The following is a 13,343-nucleotide window of genomic DNA, read 5'->3' on the forward strand; positions in this document are numbered from 1 at the left end:
TTACTTCTTTCGAGAGAAACTCTTTTTCCAGAAAGCATCCGTTCTTGGCAACAAAGCTCTTGCCTTCGGATCTTAAGTAGAAGGTATACCCTACAGTTTCCTTAGGGTATCCTATGAATACGCATTTTTCCGACTTGGGTTCGAGCTTTTCAGGTTGAAGTTTCTTGACATAAGCATCGCATCCCCAAACTTTTAGAAACGACAGCTTAGGTTTCTTTCCAAACCATAATTCATACGGTGTCGTCTCAACGGATTTAGACGGTGCCCTATTTAAAGTGAATGTAGCTATCTCTAGAGCGTATCCCCAAAATGATAGCGGTAAATCGGTAAGAGACATCATAGACCGCACCATATCCAATAGAGTGCGATTACGACGTTCGGACACACCGTTTCGCTGAGGTGTTCCAGGCGGCGTGAGCTGTGAAACGATTCCACATTTCTTTAAGTGTGTACCAAATTTGTGACTTAAGTATTCTCCTCCACGATCTGATCGTAAGAATTTTATCTTTCGGTCACGTTGATTCTCCACCTCATTCTGAAATTCCTTGAACTTTTCAAAGGTCTCAGACTTGTGTTTCATTAAGTAGACATACCCATATCTACTCAAGTCATCTGTGAGAGTGAGAACATAACGATATCCTCCGCGAGCCTCAACGCTCATTGGACCGCACACATCGGTATGTATGATTTCCAACAAGTTGGTTGCTCGCTCCATTGTTCCAGAGAACGGAGTCTTGGTCATTTTGCCCAAGAGGCATGGTTCGCACGTGTCAAACGATTCATAATCAAGAGACTCTAAAAGTCCATCGGCATGGAGCTTCTTCATGCGCTTGACACCAATGTGACCAAGGCGGCAGTGCCACAAGTATGTGGGACTATCGTTATCAACTTTAAATCTTTTGGCATCTACACTATGAACATGTGTAATATTACGCTCGAGATTCATTAAGAATAAACCATTGACCATCGGAGCATGACCATAAAACATATCTCTCATATAAATCGAACAACCATTATTCTCAGACTTAAATGAGTAGCCATCTCGTATTAAACGAGATCCAGATACAATGTTCATGCTCAAACTTGGCACTAAATAACAATTATTAAGGTTCAAAACTAATCCCGTAGGTAAATGTAGAGGTAGCGTGCCGACGGCGATCACATCGACTCTGGAACCATTCTCGACGCGCATCGTCACCTCGTCCTTCGCCAGTCTCTGTTTATTCCGCAGCTCCTGCTGTGAGTTACAAATATGAGCAACGGCACCGGTATCAAATACCCAGGAGTTACTACGAGTACTGGTAAGGTACACATCAATCACATGTATATCAAATATACCTTTGGTGTTGCCGGCCTTCTTATCCGCTAAGTATTTGGGGCAGTTCCGCTTCCAGTGACCCTTCCCCTTGCAATAAAAGCACTCAGTCTCAGGCTTAGGTCCATTCTTTGACTTCTTCCCGGTAACTGGCTTACCAGGCGCGGCAACATCTTTGCCGTCCTTCTTGAAGTTCTTCTTACCCTTGCCCTTCTTGAACTTAGTGGTCTTATTGACCATCAACACTTGATGTTCTTTCTTGATTTCAGCCTCTGCTGACTTCAGCATCGAGAACACTTCATGAATGGTCTTTTCCATCCCCTGCATGTTGTAGTTCATCACAAAGCTCTTGTAGCTTGGTGGGAGCGACTGGAGGATTCTGTCAATGACCGCCTCATCTGGGAGGTTAATGTTCAGCTGGGTCATACGGTTGTGCAACCCAGACATCTTCAGGATGTGCTCACTGACAGAACTGTTTTCCTCCATCTTACAACCGTAGAACTTGTCGGATACATCATATCTCTCGACCCGGGCATGAGCTTGAAAAACTAGTTTCAGCTCTTCGAACATCTCATATGCTCCGTGGTGCTCAAAACGCTTTTGGAGCCCCGGTTCTAAGCTGTAAAGCATGCCGCACTGAACGAGGGAGTAATCATCAGCACGAGACTGCCAAGCATTCATAATGTCTTGGTTCTCTGGGACGGGAGCGTCACCTAGCGGTCCTTCTAGGACATATTGTTTCCTGGCAGCTATGAGGATGATCCTCAGGTTCCGGACCCAGTCCGTATAGTTGCTGCCATCATCTTTCAGCTTGGTTTTCTCTAGGAACGCGTTGAAGTTCATGTTGACATTAGCGTTGGCCATTGATCTACAAGACATATTTGCAAAGGTTTTAGACTAAGTTCATGATAATAAAGTTCTAATCAAATTATGAACTCCCACTTAGATTAGACATCCCTCTAGTCATCTAAGTGTTACACGATCCGAGTCGACTAGCCCGTGTCCGATCATCACGTGAGACGGACTAGTCATCGTCGGTGAACATTCTCATGTTGATCGTATCTTCCATACGATTCGTGTTCGACCTTTCGGTCTCCGTGTTCCGAGGCCATGTCTGCACATGCTAGGCTCGTCAAGTTAACTCTAAGTGTTTTCGCTGTGTAAAACTGTCTTACACCCGTTGTATGTGAACGTAAGAATCCATCACACCCGATCATCACGTGGTGCTTAGAAGCGACGAACTGTAGCAACGGTGCACAGTTAGGGGAGAACACTTCTTGAAATTTTTGTAAGGGATCATCTTATTTACTACCGTCGTCCTAAGTAAACAAGATGCAAAACATAATAAACATCACATGCAATTATATAGTTGTGACATGATATGGCCAATATCATATAGCTCCATTGATCTTCATCTTCGGGGCTCCATGATCATCTTGTCACCGGCTTGACACCATGATCTCCATCATCATGATCTCCATCATCGTGTCTTCATGAAGTTGTCACGCCAACGACTACTTCTACTTCTATGACTAACGTTTAGCAATAAAGTAAAGTAGTTTACATGACGTTATTCAATGACACGCAGGTCATACAAAAAATAAAGACAACTCCTATGGCTCCTGCCGGTTGTCATACTCATCGACATGCAAGTCGTGATTCCTATTACAAAGAACATGATCTCATACATCACAATTCATCATTCATCACAACTTCTGGCCATATCACATCACATGATCAATCGCTGCAAAACAAGTTAGACGTCCTCTAATTGTTGTTGCATCTTTTACGTGGCTGCAATTAGGTTCTAGCAAGAACGTTTTCTTACCTACGAATCACCACAACGTGATTTTGTCAACTTCTATTTACCCTTCATAAGGGCCCTGTTCATCGATTCCGCTCCAACTAAAGTGGGAGAGACAGACACCCGCCAGCCACCTTATGCAACTAGTGCATGTTAGTCGGTGGAACCGGTCTCACGTAAGCGTACGTGTAAGGTTGGTCCGGGCCGCTTCATCCCACAATACCGTTGAGCAAGAAAAGACTAGTAGAGGCAAGTAAGATGACAAAATCCACGCCCACAACAAAATTGTGTTCTACTCGTGCAAAGAGAACTACGCATAGACCTAGCTCATGATGCCACTGTTGGGGAACGTTGCAGAAAATTAAAATTTTTCCTACGGTTTCACCAAGATCCATCTATGAGTTCATCTAAGCAACGAGTCAAGGGAGAGAGTTAGCATCTACATACCACTTGTAGATCGCGTGCGGAAGCTTGCAAGGTGATGATGTAGTCGTACTCGACGTGATTCGAATCACCGATGACCAAGTGCTGAACGGACAGCACCTCCGCGTTCAACACACGTACGGGACGGGAGACGTCTCCTCCTTCTTGATCCAGCAAGGGGAAAGGAGAGGTTGAGGAAGACAGCTCCACCGGCAGCACGACGGCGTGGTGATGGTGGAGAGGCAGTACTCCGACAGGGCTTCGCCAAGCACACAACGGAGGAGGAGAGGTGTTGGGGAGGGGAGGGCTGCGCCTTGGAGGGTGGTGCGGCTGCCCTCCCCTCACCCCTCTATTTATAGGGGGAAGGGAGAAGGGGGCCGGCCCCCTAGAACCCATCTAGGGGGGGTGCGGCGGCCTAGGGGAGAGGGGAGAGGGTGGCTTGCCCCCCAAGTCAAGGGGGGCGCCCCCTCTAGGGTTCCCCCTCAACCCTAGGCGCATGGGCCCAAGGGAGGGGGGTGCGGCCAGCCCACCAGGGGCTGGCTCCCTGCCCCACGCAGCCCATGTGGCCCCCCGGGAGGGGTGGCCCCTCCCGGTGGACCCCCGGAACCCTTCCGGTGGCCCCGGTACAATACCGGTATGACCCCGAAACTTCTCGGTGTCCGTTTGACAACTTCCCATATATAAATCTTTACCTCCGGACCATTCCGGATCTCCTCGTGACGTCCAGGATCCCATCCGGGACTCCGAACAACATTCGGTAGTCACATACTAGTCTTCCTAATAACCCTAGCGTCACCGAACCTTAAGTGTGTAGACCCTACGGGTTCGGGAGACATGCAGACATGACCGAGACGCTCTCAGTCAATAACCAACAGCGGGATCTGGATACCCATGATGGCTCCCACATGCTCCTCGATGTTGTCATCGGATGAACCACTATGTCGAGGATTCGATCAAACCCTGTATGCAATTCCCTTTGTCAATCGGTACGTTACTTGCCCGAGACTCAATCGTCGGTATCCCAATACCTTGTTCAGTCTCGTTACCGGCAAGTCACTTTACTCGTACCGTAATGCATGATCCCGTGTCCAACACCTTGGTCACATTGAGCTCATAATGATGATGCATTACCGAGTGGGCCCAGAGATACCTCTCCGTCATACGGAGTGACAAATCCCAGTCTCGATCCGTGTCAACCCAACAACTACTTTCGGAGATACCTGTAATGCACCTTTATAGTCACCCAGTTACGTTGTGACGTTTGATACACCCAAGGCACTCTTACGGTATCCGGGAGTTACACGATCTCATGGTCTAAGGAAGAGATACTTGACATTGGCAAAGCTCTAGCAAAATGAACTACATGATCTTTTATGCTATGCTTAGGATTGGGTCTTGTCCATCACATCATTCTCCTAATGATGTGATCCCGTTATCAACGACATCCAATGTCCATAGTCAGGAAACCATGACTATCTGTTGATCACAACGAGCTGGTCAACTAGAGGCTCACCAGGGACATATTGTGATCTAAGTATTCACACGTGTATTACGATTTCCGGATAATACAGTTATAGCATGAATAAAAGACATTTATCATGAACATTGAAATATAATAATACTTTTATTATTGCCTCTAGGGCATATTTCCAACAAAGTTGCCCCTATTACTATTGTGCCTCATGAAAATATAATTATGGAAGATAATGATACTTCTTATAATCTTGAAAATCTTTTTGGCACTTGCTTGGAAGAATATGATAATTGCTATACTATTGGTGCTATCCATACTATTAATGATGAGAGTGATTATGATTATAATATGAAAAGGCCCAAGCTTGGGGATGCTATGTTTGATGAAGATGATGTTTTTGAGAATATATTTGCTGAAATTAATGTTTGTCCCAAGCTTGGGGATTCTACGCTTAATGAAGATGATATTTTTAGTATCCCAAGTTTTGATATGCAAATTTATAATGATAATAACATGCCTCCTACTTATGACAATTATTGTGATGATACATATGCTATAAAAAGTAGTGAGGATTATATTTATAAAACTTGTCATGATTATGATTACCCCTTCTCTGAACATTACTCTTTTAATGTGGAAAAAATTTATAATATTCAAGTCTCTTATGATACTCCCACTATCCGGAAAGAGAAGAATTTTGCTTATGTGGAGAGTAGTAAATTTTCTATGCTTGTAGATCATGAAAAGAATGCTTTAGGTGCTGGTTATATTGTTTAATTCATTCATGATGCTACTGAAAATTATTATGAGGGAGGAATATATGCTTGTAGGAATTGCAATAATATCAAGTTTCCTCTCTACGTGCTTAAATTTTGAAGTTATGCTTGTTTTACCTTCCTATGCAAGTTGATTCTTGTTCCCATAAGTTGTTTGCTCACAAAATCCCTATGCATAGGAAGTATGTTAGACTTAAATGTTCTAGTAATATTCTTCATGATGCTCTCTTTATGTTACAATTCTTATCCTTTATGTGAGCATCATTGAAATCATCGTGCCTAGCTAGGGGCATTAAACGATAGCGCTTGTTGGGAGGCAACCCAATTTTATTTTAGTCCCTTGTTTTTTTGTTCCTGTTTAGTAATAAATAATTCATCTAGCATCTGTTTAGATGTGGTTTTATGCTTTTAGTTAATGTTTGTTCCAAGTAGAACCTTTGGGAAGACTTGGGGAAAGTCTTGTTGATCATGTTGTAAAAAACAGAAATTTTAGCGCTCACGAGAATTGCTGCCATTTTTATTTGGAGAGTGCTATTTAGTTAATTCTTTTTGCAGATGATTAATAGATAAATTCCTAAGGTCCAGCAATTTATTTGAGAATTTTATGAGTTCCAGAAGTATACGTTTGATCCAGATTACTACAGACTATTCTGTTTTTGACAGATTCTGTTTTTCATGTGTTGTTTACTTATTTTGATGAATCTATGGCTAGTAAAATAGTTTATAAACCATAGAGAAGTTGGAATACAGTAGGTTTAACACCAATATAAATAAAGAATGAGTTAATTACAGTACCTTGAAGTGGTGATTTATTTTCTTATACTAACGGAGCTTACGAGTTTTCTGTTAAGTTTTGTGTTGTGAAGTTTTCAAGTTTTGGGTAAAGATTCGATGGACTATGGAATAAGGAGTGGCAAGAGCCTAAGCTTGGGGATGCCCAAGGCACCCCAAGGTAATATTCAAGGACAACCAAGAGCCTAAGCTTGGGGATGCCCAAGGCACCCCAAGGTAATATTCAAGAAGTCTCAAGCATCTAAAGCTTGGGGATGCCCCGGTTGGCATCCCACCTTTCTTCTTCAACAACTATCGGTTAGTATCGGTTGATCCTAAGTTTTTGCTTCTTCACATGATGTTTTCCATTCTTAGAATGTCATTTTATTTTGCTTTGCTTGTTGTTTGAATAAAATACCAAGATCTGAAATTCTTAAATGTTAGAGAGTCTTCACATAGTTGCATAATTATTAAGCTACTCATTGATCTTCACTTATATCTTTCGGAGTAGTTTGTTGTTGCTCTAGTCCTTCACTTATATCTTTTAGAGCATGGTGGTAGTTTTATTTTGAAGAAATAGATGAACTCTCATGCTTCACTTAGATTATTTTTGAGAGTCTTAAATAGCATGGTAATTTGCTTAAAATCCTAATATGCTAGGTATTCAAGAATAATAAAATTCTCTTATGAGTGTGTTGAATACTATGAGAAGTTTGATACTTGATAATTGTTTTGAGATATGAAGATGGTGATATTAGAGTCATGCTAGTTGAGTAGTTGTGAATTTGAGAGATACTTGTGTTGAAGTTTGTGATTCCCGTAGCATGCACGTGTGGTGAACCGTTATGTGATGAAGTCAGAGCATGATTTATTTATTGATTGCCTTCCTTATGAGTGGCGGTCGGGGACGAGCGATGGTCTTTTCCTACCAATCTATCCCCCTAGGAGCATGCGCGTAGTACTTTGTTTCGATAACTAATAGATTTTTGCAATAAGCATGTGAGTTCTTTATGACTAATGTTGAGTCCATGGATTATACACTCTCACCCTTCCACCATTGCTAGCCTCTCTAGTACCGCGCAACTTTCGTCGGTACCATAAACCCACCATATACCTTCCTCAAAACAGCCACCATACCTACCTATTATGGCATTTCCATAGCCATTCCGAGATATATTGCCATGCAACTTTCCACAGTTCCGTTATTATGACACGCTTCATCATTGTCATATTGCTTTGCATGATCATGTAGTTGACATCGTATTTATGGCAAAGCCACCATTCATAATTGTTTCATACATGTCACTCATGAGTCATTGCACATCCCGGTACACCGCCGGAGGCATTCATATAGAGTCATATCTTGTTCTAAGTATCGAGTTGTAATTCTTGAGTTGTAAGTAAATAAAAGTGTGATGATCATCATTATTAGAGCATTGTCCCAGTGAGGAAAGGAGGATGGAGACTATGATTCCCCCACAAGTCGGGATGAGACTCCGAATGAAAAAAAAGGCCAAAGAAGCCGAAATAAAAAAAAGAGGCCATAAAAAAAGAGAAGGCCCAAATAAAAAATAAAAAAATGAGAGAAAAAGAGAGAAGGGGCAATGCTACTATCATTTTACCACACTTGTGCTTCAAAGTAGCACCATGATCTTCCTGATAGATAGTCTCCTATGTTGTCACTTTCATATACTAGTGGGAATTTTACATTATAGAACTTGGCTTGTATATTCCAATGATGGGCTTCCTCAAATTGCCCTAGGTCTTCATGAGCAAGCAAGTTGGATGCACATCCACTTAGTTTCTTTTTGATCTTTCATATACTTATAGCTCTAGTGCATCCGTTGCATGGCAATCCCTACTCACTCACATTGATATCTATTGATGGGCATCTCCATAGCCCGTTGATACGCCTAGTTGATGTGAGACTATCTTCCCCTCCTTTTTTGTCTTCTCCACAACCACCATTCTATTCCACCTATAGTGCTATATCCATGGCTCACGCTCATGTATTGCGTGAAGATTGAATTTTTTTTGAAAAAGTTAGAGTATGAAACAATTGCTTGGCTTGTCATCGGGGTTGTGCATGATTTAAATACTTTGTGTGGTGAAGATAGAGCATAGCTAGACTATATGATTTTGTAGGGATAACTTTCTTTGGCCATGTTATTTTGAGAAGACATAATTGCTTTGTTAGTATGCTTGAAGCATTATTATTTTTATGTCAATATGAACTTTTGTCTTGAATCTTTCGAATCTGAATATTCATATCACAATTAAGAAGATTTGCATTGAAATTATGCCAAGTAGCACTCCGCATCAAAAATTATCTTTTTATCATTTACCTACTCGAGGACGAGCAGGAATTAAGCTTGGGGATGCTTGATACGTCTCCAACGTATCTATAATTTTTTATTGCTCCATGCTATATTATCTACTATTTTGGGCAATATTGGGCTTTATTTTCCACTTTTATATTATTTTTGGGACTAACCTATTAACCGGAGGCCCAGCCCAGATTTGCTGTTTTATGCCTATTTCAGTGTTTTGAACAAAAGGAATATCAGACGGAGTCGAAACGGAACAAAATCAACTAGACAAGTTATTTTTGGAACAAAAGCCACCTGATAGACTTGGACTCCATGTCAGGAGATACAGGAGGTGCTCACGAGGGTGGGGGCGCCCCCTGCCTCGTGGGGCCCCCGTGGCTCCTCCGACGTACTTCCTGCACCCATATATATCATCGTACCCTAAAACTTCCAGAACGAACAATAGATCAGGAGTTCCGCCGCCAAAAGCCTCCGTAGCCACCAAAAGCCAATCTAGACCCGTTCCGGCACCCTGCCGGAGGGGGCAATCCCTCTCCGGTGGCCATCTTCATCATCCCGGTGCTCTCCATGACGAGGAGGGAGTAGTTCTCCCTCGGGGCTGAGGGTATGTACCAGTAGCTATGTGTTTGATCTCTCTCTCCCGTGTTCTTGATTTGGCACGATCTTGATGTATCGCAAGCTTTGCTATTATAGTTGGATCTTATGTTTCTCCTCCCCCTCTACTCTCTTGTAATGAATTGAGTTTCCCCTTTGGAGTTATCTTATCGGATTGAGTCTTTAAAGATTTGAGAACACTTGATGTATGTCTTGCTGTGGATATCTGTGGTGACAATGGGATATCACGTGATTCACTTGATGTATGTTTTGGTGATCAACTTGCGGGTTCCGCCCATGAACCTATGCATAGGGGTTGGCACACGTTTTCGTCGTGATTCTCCGGTAGGAACTTTGGGGCACTCTTTGAGGTCCTTTGTGTTGGTTGAATAGATGAATCTGAGATTGTGTGATGCATATCGTATAATCATACCCACGGATACTTGAGGTGACATTGGAGTATCTAGGTGACATTAGGGTTTTGCTTGATTTGTGTCTTAAGGTGTTATTCTAGTACGAACTCTAGGGCTGTTTGTGACACCTGTAGGAATAGCCCAACGGATTTATTGGAAAGAATAACTTTGAGGTGGTTTCGTACCCTACCATAATTTCTTCGTTCATTCTCCGCTATTAGTGACTTTGGAGTGACTCTTTGTTGCATGTTGAGGGATAGTTTTATGATCCAATTATGTTAGTATTATTGAGGGAACTTACACTAGCGAAAGTATGAACCCTAGGCCTTGTTTACTATCATTGCAATACCGTTTACGCTCACTTTTATCATTAGTTACCTTGCTGTTTTTATATTTTCAGATTACAAAAACTATTATCTACTATCCATATACCACTTGTATCACCATCTCTTCGCCGAACTAGTGCACCTATACAATTTACCATTGTATTGGGTTTGTTGGGGACACAAGAGACTCTTTGTTATTTGGTTGCAGGGTTGCTTGAGAGAGACCATCTTCATCCTACGCCTCCTACGGATTGATAAGCCTTAGGTCATCCACTCGAGGGAAATTTGATACTGTCCTACAAACCTCTGCACTTGGAGGCCGAACAACGTCTACAAGAAGAAGGTTGTGTAGTAGACATCATATTCCAGCTTAGTCCAATGCATGTGCACTCTTATTATTATTCACATCGTTCGGTCGTGCAAGTGAAAGGCAATTATGATGATATATGATGGGCTGACTGAGATGAGAAAAGCTGGTATGAACTCGACCTCTTTTGTTTTTGTAAATATGATGAGTCCCTCGTTCTTGATTAAGCTTATTATGAATAAACATGTTTGCAATGACAATTAGAGATCATAGTTGCTTGTGCCATGCTTGATTAGCTATGAGTTATAATGATTTACCTTGTGTGCCAACATGCTATTGAGATGATTATGATGTGGTATGATGGGGTGGTATCCTCTTTTGAATGATTTAAGTGACTTGACTTGGCACATGTTCACGCATGTAGTTGAAACAAAATCAACATATCCTTCACGATATTTATGTTCATGGTGGATTATATCCTACTCATGCTTGCATCCAATGTTTATTAATTTTAATGCATGTACATGGTGTTGTCGCTCTCTAGTTGGTCGCTTTCCAGTCTTTTGCTAGCCTTCACTTGTACTAAGCGGGAATACTGCTTGTGCATCCAATCCCTTAAAACCCAAAGTTATTCCAGATGAGTCCACTATACCTTCCTATATGCGGTATCTATCTGTCGTTCCAAGTAAATTTGTATGTGCCAACTTCTAAACTTTCAAATAAACATTCTGTTTTGTATGCTCGAATAGCTCATGTATCAACCAAGGTTGTCCTTATCTTCCGTGTTAGGCGGGTTATTCTCAAGAGGAGTGGACTCCGCTCCTCACTCACGAGAAAATGGCTGGTCACCGGGATGCCCAGTCTCATGCTTTATGCAAACTAAATCAAAATTAATTGCAAACAAAACTCCCCCTGAGACCTGATGTATGTTGGAGACACTCGTTGTTTCGAGCAAGTCATGGATTGATGCTTGTTGGTGGAGGGGGAGTATAAACTTTACCATTCTGTTTGGGAACCGCCTATAATGTGTTTAGCATGGAAGATATTGCCATCTCTTAGTTGCTACGTTGACAATGAAAGTATACCGCTCAAAATACAATTTATCTCTATTGCAAAACCGAGCTCTGACACCTCTATAAATCCCTGCTTCCCTCTGCGAAGGGCCTATCCATTTACTTTTATGTTGAGTCATCACCCTCTTATTAAAAAGCACTAGCTGGAGAGCACAGCTGTCATTTGCATTATTCACTATTAATTTATATTGGGTGTGACTATGATTGTATCTCTTTTACCATGAATTACAATGTCTAGTCAGTCCTTGATCTTTAAAGGTGCTCTGCGTTTATGTTTTGTGGTCTCAGAAAGGGCTAGCGAGATACCATCTTGTTATATCATATTATAATTGTTTTGAAAAAGTGTTGTCATCCGAGATTTATTATTATGGCTTTCTAGTTGATTATGCTATTGATATGAGTAATTATGAGACCTGAGAATTATTGCAAATGTGGTTAGTTATGATCTCTGCTGAAAACTTGAATGCTGGCTTGACATAGTTACAACAACAAGAGCAAACAGAGTTTGTAAAAGTTTTTCTTTCTTTCTTTCTTTCTTTCTTTCTTTCAGTTTGTCAACTGAATTGCTTGAGGATAAGCAAGGGTTTAAGCTTGGGGGAGTTGATACGTCTCCGTCGTATCTACTTTTCCAAACACTTTTGCCCTTGTTTTGGACTCTAACTTGTATGATTTGAATGGAACTAACCCGGACTGACGCTGTTTTTAGCAGAATTGCCATGGTGTTGTTTTATGTGCAGAAAACAAATATTCTCGGAATGACCTGAAACTCCACGGAACATCTTAGAAAAAACAATAAAAAATCCTTGCCAAAGATGAAGACCAGGGGGCCCACACCCTATCCACGAGGGTGGGGGACGCGCCCCCCTACCTCGTGGGCCCCCTTGATGCCCTCCGACGCCAACTCCAACTCTATATATTCGCTTTTGGAGAGAAGAAATCATCGCGTTTTACGATACGGAGCCGCCGCCAAGCCCTAAAACCTCTCGGGAGGGCTGATCTGGAGTCCGTTCGGGGCTCCGGAGAGGGGGATTCGTCGTCGTCGTCATCATCAACCATCCTCCATCACCAATTTCATGATGCTCATCGCCGTGCGTGAGTAATTCCATCATAGGCTTGCTGGACGGTGATGGGTTGGATGAGATTTATCATGTAATCGAGTTAGTTTTGTTAGGGTTTGATCCCTAGTATCCACTATGTTCTGAAATTGATGTTGATATGACTTTGCTATGCTTAATGCTTGTCACTAGGGCCCGAGTGCCATGATTTCATATCTGAACCTATTATGTTTTCATGAATATATGTGAGTTCTTGATCCTATCTTGCAAGTCTATAGTCACCTACTATGTGTTATGATCCGGCAACCCCAAGTGACAATAATCAGGACCACTCCCGGTGATGACCATAGTTTGAGGAGTTCATGTATTCACTATGTGCTAATGCTTTGTTCCGGTTCTCTATTAAAAGGAGGCCTTAATATCCCTTAGTTTCAATAGGACCCCGCTACCACGGGAGGGTAGGACAAAAGATGTCATGCAAGTTCTTTTCCATAAGCATGTATGACTATATACGGAATACATGCCTACATTACATTGATGAATTGGAGTTAGTTCTGTGTCACCCTATGTTATGACTGTTACATGATGAACCGCATCCGGCATAATTATCCATCACTGATTCGGTGCCTACGAATTTTCCATATACTGGTTCTCGCTTATTTACTTTCTCGTTGTTACTGTT

The sequence above is a fragment of the Triticum dicoccoides genome, chromosome 5A (genome assembly GCF_002162155.2).
Source record: "Triticum dicoccoides isolate Atlit2015 ecotype Zavitan chromosome 5A, WEW_v2.0, whole genome shotgun sequence".
Classification (NCBI taxonomy): Eukaryota; Viridiplantae; Streptophyta; class Magnoliopsida; order Poales; family Poaceae; genus Triticum; species Triticum dicoccoides.